This window comes from Grus americana, chromosome 2, assembly GCF_028858705.1.
Source record: "Grus americana isolate bGruAme1 chromosome 2, bGruAme1.mat, whole genome shotgun sequence".
NCBI lineage: Eukaryota > Metazoa > Chordata > Aves > Gruiformes > Gruidae > Grus > Grus americana.
Window position 1 is genome coordinate 12,395,692 of NC_072853.1, and position 8,400 is coordinate 12,404,091.

Sequence of the window (8,400 nt, forward strand, 5' to 3'; positions counted from 1 at the left end):
CGGCAAACCCGTGCATGCCTTCAGCTACTTCTAGTGTATTTTAAGAAACACATGAAACTCTTGTGCGGGATGACTCATAGCATAGCAGTCCCATTAATGCATTTAAACATAAAATGCATATGCCATAAAGGGATATCCCAGGGCCTGCATTTTCCTTTCCCCCCCCCCCCCCCGCCCCAAAATACAATTCCGTTAATGTCTGCAGATTGTTTCTGAGCAATTCACCACAACTCTGAAAGCACGCCATTTTATTTTGTTCCTCTCATAGGTAAAACACACAGGAGTACCCAGCAGACCTTTGTTTTACTTTTCCCTTCCTGGAAGTTTCATCATCGGGATGCCGCTGCTGGGTGAATTTAAGTGAATTTGGCGTGCGTGGGCTGCTTCCTACTTCTGAGAGAGTGCGAGGTGGGGGGGAGGGCGTCAGTGATTTTGGGGACGGGGAAGGGTGTAGATACATCACCAAATTAGTAATGGACTTACATAAACGTACTTATGGGTGTTCTTGGTGTATAACAGCGTCACCTGTGGCTCTCGGGCTGAGAGAGTGCCCCTGGGGTGAGTACGTGCCTTTGGTCCTCACCCTCCTGAAGATGCCCCTCTCAGCTCCTGTGCCAGCTCAGTGTCCCCGCTGAGGAGAAGGTCCACACTGAGGATCCATTTGCACACATTGTTGGAAGCTGTATCCTTCACCTCCCCGGCCTCCCACCAATTTAAAGCCTCTCAGTGTCCACGGCTGATCACCTCATGCTGGCCCCATGCCACCAGGACCAGCAGAGGAGCTCAGTTCAGGCTACTGGTAGCCAAATGGGGGATGGCACCCATTGGTCCTTAAGAAAGGCAAAAAGCCCCCCCTCATCATCGTGTCCCCCAAAAAAAGCATCTGGGGCATGAGGGGAGAGCAGAGCACAGAGGTACACACAGTGTTGCACCCCACAGTTCTGCCACAGGCTCCTGCTGTCTGGGCAGCTTCTCACAGGGGTTCCCCAGATTTCATGCGCTGTGGGGATGTCCCTGCTAGCTGGAGCACAGAAACTGAGCGTGCAGTCCCCAAAGACCAGGACAAAGATAACGGCTGGGCAATTCATCCCAGCAGTGTGGGTGGGTGCCCTCTCCACAGTCATTTAGACCAAACTTCAGTTGTCTATGTGTGGCTGAGATGAACCCAAGCTTAAATCTGCCAGGTGTCAGGTCTTTGCAAAATGGGGCAGTTCTTCACACCAGGAAACCTTCACTTCTTTAAAATGCCTGGCATGCTTTCAGGTACTCAAAGCATTAATGTCATGAATAAACATATAGTAGCAGTTATTAACCAAATTAATAATGCTCACTACTTTATTCCCAGTCTTAAGGTTTTTGGGTATGGACCATAAGAAAAGGTCCACATCCAGACTCCTCTCCGTCCCCACCAGATTTATTCCAACATGCAGAGCAGAGGTTTTCTGTTTTTTCTAATTTTGGCTGATCCCCAAAAAGAAAAAAGAAAAAAAAAGAAAAAAAAAAGAAAAAAAAGAAAAAAAAAGAAAAAAAAAAAGGATGCCAAATGCCAAGGCTGGTGTCTGAGGACCTGCACAGCATGGTGCTTCTCACAGGCTTGAAACTTGTCCTCCTTACCCATCTCCACCAGTGCTTGCACCCAAGCCTGGTTTGGTTATGAACCAGTGCAGAAAACAGGAGGAACTCCAGGGAGAGGTTTGTGAAGAACTGCTCCAGCATTTCAGTATTAGAAGATTTTTGCAGAATATGGGGCTACCACACTTGCCATAGCGGTCTCTTGTTCATCGTAGGTCACACCACAGGCTTTTAAGCATCCAGGCACGTCTCCTGCATTAGTCTCTGCCTGAAATCAAAAGCCATTGGGGGTCTTCCTTCTATTCCCTGCACTAGCCTTCATCATTCCCTCTCCTCCTCCCCCAAAAAAGCTTTTTGTTGGGCTACCTCCTTAGCACACGCGAGATGAATACTAGCATGGCAATTCTCAGCCCTGCCTGCGGTGAATTTGAGTCTGGACGGCTTAACAGCCCTTCCAAATGATCCGAGGCAGTGTTACGCATCTCCGCTGGGTAGCACTGGAAATCACCGTGGAGCGCAGATCAGTGCAGAATTACACTCATAGACCAAACTTTGGGATAAAACATTGACTCTGTGGATGAGTCTTGCTACCGAAGTGCCAGAAAAATGAAGCGCTGTGAGCCAGCAGAGTCCAGGGAACCCAACACCCAGCCTGGGATGCTGCGACGGGCCGGTACCAGTGAGGTGGGGCAGGGATGGTCTTTGGGAGTGCAGGTCTTTGTGCTTGGCGAAGGTCAACAGCGTGCGACAGGCATCTTCCAAGTGCTAAGGAAGTCTGAGGAGTTCCCAGTCAAAAGATATTACAAAACCATTACACAAAGGAGATCCTGCCTTGGAAAAGGATGGCCAGAGCAAGCAGGACTGCTCACTGTCTCCTCCCTTCCTGGAGTCCCGGCTGTTGGGCGAGGAGCTGGGACTGGAGCAGAGATGAGATCCTGTGGGATGTGTATCACAGATCCGGCACGTGCCAGCAAAGGGAAGGGTCTTGCCCAGCACAGATTTGCCAGAACTGTGACAAGCTGAATGTTGCTCTTCATATAATTTTTCTCTTTTTTAAAACAGACCAGCGGTGCTATTCCATCTGCCAGATGAAGAATCCAGAATTTCTGGTGGTCAGGCATCAACATTCTCTTTTCCTGGCATGTTATTTTATTTAAGGAGAATTTCGTTACGTGGTATTTCAGCCTGTCTCGCCCTCAGCCAGTGCCTACACTCACCTGATCAGCTGCTTTTCCTTAGATGCTCACAAAATTATCTCCGCTGCTCCAATTCTCTGACCCTTTATCTTTGTAACTAGAACAGCCGGAGGCAATGAGAATTGTGTAACCATCTCCCCACTTCCCAAGTGCTTGGGACAGGTCTGGTAACTTTGATAATATGTCTCATGGGATACACAGAGTAAATCTCTATTAGATTAGGCCACTTATAAATAAACTGGCTGCTTGCTATGGGAAGAAATTAAAAAGTCATTATTTTAGTTATTGGATGAGAGAGACATGACACACAAATACTTCAGCTAACATTAAACTATCAGGAAAATGGTGAAAAATAAATAGCTTTATTTTACGAGTTATCTCAAGCCACGTAATGAAACTTAAAATTACTGCTAGATCGAAAGCCAGCAATTTAAAACCAGCAGGCCGTCCATAAGCTAGTAGTGTACAGAATCACCCTGCACAGACAGGGCTCAAAGAGTAGCTGTGTGGCCAGGTGATAAAGAACTTAAAAGTAATGTTTTTAGAGCAGGAACGGCATCTGTGATAAACCCACAACCATCCTTAGACACTGTGGAACTCAGCGGCAGATTCACTGGTAAGATATAAAACACATGACGAGCACACAGTGACATCAAAAGAAGGGCAGTGTGATGGTGTTCAGATGTCTCCCTTCAAGCCCGCACAGAAGCGGCTCTGAGGGCTGCTGTTGCTAGGAACTCTAAATAATTCCCTTTTGATAAGCCAGTTGTTATCAAATCCAACGAGTCTCATGAACAGCACCTCCTGACTTTGTTCCTTTGCGGACTAAAGAGCACGAAGACTTCTTCTGTTGCTTGAAAGACGTGTGAAGGTTCAGGTTTTAAACCTCAAATCCTGTTTTTACTTCATAAGTTGATTGCACAAGCAGACAGTGAATGAGTGTCTCTCCATTTCCCTTGCGGTCAGAGAAGATCCTATTCATACTGAGTTTACAAGCAAACACTTCCTTTGGTAAGCTTCCCATGCAATTCAATTCATGTGCGTGCTTTCAAGCTGTCTTCGGGTCGGACTAACATCAGAACAAGCGAGCGAGGCAGGCTCTCTTCTCAGCCCACCGCAGCATTTTCTGCAGCATTTTGAAACGATGAAACACGGTGTGTTTTCTGCATGTTGCTGCAGTCCTGTTAAGTCCTGGGATTACGCATGCGTCAAGAGGTTAAGCGCATACATGTGTAGTTACTGTACGATGTACACGCATCCCAGAGTTTTCCTTGCTTAACAATCAATCTAATATTTTTACTTCTTATAGTTACTGGCTGGCAGCCTAGAATCTGCTGGCACCTACACACAGGATTCTCCTCTGAGCATTGCTGTGACCGCATCATGTGTTTGAAATATGTATTAAGAGTATTTTATGGCCAGAAAATAAATCATCTTTATGGAAGACTTAGAATTTGCAGTCGGTACTAGTCTGTACTTGTAGTGAGGAGCCATCAGCTTAAGGCTTTGGCTGTAGCAAGAGAAAGGAAGACCTGTCCTTAGGATATTCTAACATTTTTCCACTCCAGGAAGCCCCTTTCCAAGGTGCCTCTTCTTCACTGTACAACAGAGCACTACCCACTATGGAGATGTTCAATTAATGGACCACACAGTACCTCAGGATCCATACGTGGAGATTTTTAGGGAAGATGGAGATTAACATTCACTTGAAACTGCCATGGAACTTCATCAGGTTGCACGGTGAATTCTAAGCTAGTTTTGGCCACAATACTAAAGCTATTCTTGAGAAAAACGTCATGAGGTACTTGTGACCACAGGTAGGTAAGACCTTTGTCATCAGCCACTCATGAGGAAACATGAGCACGTCCAAGAGGACATTGTCTAAAATAAGGCAGTGTGTTGGCCTTGGCTGTTGAGTCATCGGTATCACTTCCTGCAGCCCCTGCTTTTGCTCCGGGTATTTCTCAAGGGAGCACTGACTTAGCTTAGTCTTTTTGATTCCTCTAGAATGAATAAGATCACAGCTCCGGAGCAGTAATGATGAATATGTCCTTGATTCAGAGGAATGTGTGCTCCTTTTAGCACAAGTGTGCTAAATCTTCCATGAGATGCCTGCCTGATTAGTTTTTATCTTTACACATCATGGCTCCACTGATTTGAAAACTTCAGAGTCTCTAGTTGTAAAATGGAGAATTCTGCTTCACGGGGAGAATCTGTTCAAGTGAGAGAGCTGCGTTAATGGCTCCTGCCTCGGGGTACCACTGAAAGCTGTTGCATAGAGATCTCTCTTGCCTTTATTTTAATGTTTGATTAGACATTTCTTTAATCGCTCAAAATACTCCGTGGAACTTCTGTTCTCTGGCAGCGACAGATTCTCACCAGGTTTCAGTGACGGACCCTTATCAGGTACACTTACGGAAAAGAAAAAAAGCCACCTCACCTCTGAGTTTCTTTCCTTAAATATTGTTGCAAAATTTCTGACGTCAAACAATGAGACACAAATTACCCTGCGAACTGTTAACATATGCCTGTTTACATATGATATCTTATAGCCAAAATAGATTAAGATTTGAAGGTTTCACTGCTGTTGAGTTTCCACTTCTGTGAATCATACAGATCAGCTTATTCATCACAGATGCTTACTTCTATTCTTTAACTCTTTCAAGCTACTTCTCGCCAGAGCAGAGTTTATGGGGGACACGGGACACATGGGGACAGAGAGGTCACAACTGCATAACAAACCCCAAACTTTGCAAACGGAAGAGCAAAGAGCTGCTGGTAACTGCAGCCACCCCAATCAATCAGTAGCAGTTTATAATTTCCATCTCAGGTCAGTTGACAGGCGCAGAAGCCTTCCCCGGCTGCCAAGGCTAGTGGTGTCCTTCCACCTAGTAAAGCACCAGCTGCAATTCATGCTGATGACCAAGCCTGTAATCTTTCAGCTTCAGAAGGAAAATTACTTGTAAGAACCAACAACAAGAGAAAACCAGCCATAAAAAATCAGCGGGATGGCTGAAATTCTAGTTGCAGAGAAAAAAAATAATCGTTGATCATAGTAGGATTCTTTGGATGCTATGATATAGTTTAAATTCAGAAATGGCAAACATTTTGGGGAGAACTTCATTGATTTCAGTAAATGCAGGCAGTTTTCCCTAGCAGTTGAATCTATGTGGTGCATCACTGATTTTGATGGGACTCAAGTACTCCCATCAGCAATCCTGACATAACTGCATGAGTATTTGCCTTTTTCTGGCTAACATGGCTGTAGCTGTACTTGAAAAGAGGTCTCCGATGACAGAAGAAAAAAACCTACCTCTATTTAAATACACATGCCTCTTCACCTTAGATGTGATTGTCATTAAAGCTAAGCGGGTGAGTGCTGCCAAAAATCAGTCCATTTCTTTCAGCTGAAGACTGAGAAGGATTTCAGGATTTGGGCTGCACCTGCACTTGCTGCTCGGGCTCTCTGAGTCACCGATGCTGCCTGGCTCGGGCTAGCAAAGGAGAGAAGGACGACCATGTATTTTGAGGCGGGAATGCGAACATTCAGAAATACCTTTCCACTTAGAGTGGCAATAAGTGAGTGCTTGACTATTTGTGCTCTTCATTTAAAGTGTTGCTTCAGGTTTGTTCGTTTCTTTTCTCCCTGCTGCATCATCTTAAGCAGGCAGCTCACATCATTACCTGTGGATTAGCTAACCCGGGGACAGGTTGAGCACAGCTTCCACTAAGGCCATCAGCGCTGCTATGGGTCAAGCCTCTCTCTTTCACGTACGACAACAAGGTGTAACCAAGACAGCAATCTCCTTTATAGCATTACTCATTGGAACACGAGGGTAATGACCATATCAGGAACTGCAGCTATCTAAGGGTATACTCGTACAAACAGCACACGTAGCAAACCAAACCTGCTGCCACCAGTTTGTTGGTATGAATTAATCTGGGTACAATTTAGTATTTATAATGATACGTGTTATTGGAAGGCACACTCAAGCATCCAGACACCTACACGAACTAAATGTGAAGTGCAACGCTGCGGCCATGTAAAATGTATGTACAACTTCGCATGTGAAATCTTGGGAGAGTGAGTACTACCAGGGATTGAATTAGATCTGTGAGGACGACATTAATGCATCTCTGTCAGAAACTGCAGAGATTGTTTAACCAACACAAGTTTCTGTTTCTGACTGTTCTGCTTGGTGCTGGAGTAAATTTAACCACAAACTTAAAGATGAAACAAAAAGCTATGAACAGTTTAGGACATTCCCTCCGTGCCCCCCCCCCCCTTTTCTTTTTTTTGACAAATGCTATAGTTAGCATCCTCCCTTGTGGTATTTAACTAAAAATCAGTGACCTGACTTAAAAACTATAGGTTTGAGACCTGAGATGTCTTAAAAGGGACCTGATTTTTATACATGAAAATACAAACGGGTGCATACTGCGCAACCGCCCCCCAGTCTCTTTCAGCTATTTCAGCCGGGCTTCCACAGACAGAAGCACTCATGATCGCTGCTCACTTTTGAAAAGACGGACCTTTGGGGTTAGACCACATCACGAAAATTACCCAGCTAATTCCCATGAAGTGTTTTGAACACAAAAGCTCAGTGCAAATAATAATGGTTCGTTTCCCTTTTTTTAGCTATGAAATCAGCTTCCAGATTAATATTCTTCAATTACCAAACAACATTTTCAGGTTGAAGTGGTTTGCACTCTTAAGTGTAATTGGGGTTAATAATGGTCTATGAAAGGAAAGCTGTTAGCAAACAATAACCCAGAGTGAAAAGCTTAGCATTTCGGTACCTTAGCTACATTTTACACTAAATGTCAGATTGTAAAGTCAGAAAAATTACCTAGGAAAATACCATCTAACCCGCTAAGGATCCCAAAGCTCAAAGAAACCTGTATTTTCTGCTTCACATATGGCAAGAGAAAATTGCCATCTGACCACCAAGGCAGCTCCTTTTACCCATGGCCATATCTAATTCATATATATATTGTGCCTTATCTGTTAGATGTGTTCAGATCAATTTAGGTAATAAATACGGAGTGTCACAAAGTTTAAGTCCTTTTTTGGGGGGGATCTGTGCCCAAATGCATAGATATCTGAAGCTTATATAGAATGAGATTAACTGCTTTTCAATTCGAGGCATACGGTTACAATACATTTGTATTATCTACAAATTCGTTACTGGAATACATTTGTAAATAACTGTAGTCTCCTAACTTACAGTATTAAGGTAAAGCCCTCTGGGACTTCCAAACACAAAAAACCCTGAAATAAAAGCTGCTGTTCTAAATCTCAAAAGAAAAAGCAAAGTTAGGGCAGAGCATTCAAAGATTAGAAGAACAAGATCAAGATCCTCAAAGCCGAGTGGTAATTTTGTGTGTCCACACGCAAGGCACAGATGTGTGGCACTTCCTGCAAATTAAGCTCTATTAAGGTTTCCCAAGGTTTTATTCAAACACGGACGTGCTCCCAAGCAGGGTATATGACTTGGGTAAATCCCTGTTCAGAGCGCCCTGAACAGTAACAGAACTATCTGCAATATTGAGCAAAGCACTCGCTATCACATGCCAGCAGAATCTGCATCTCTAATATGCTGAAAAAATTAGCACACTGACAAGGAAGGTT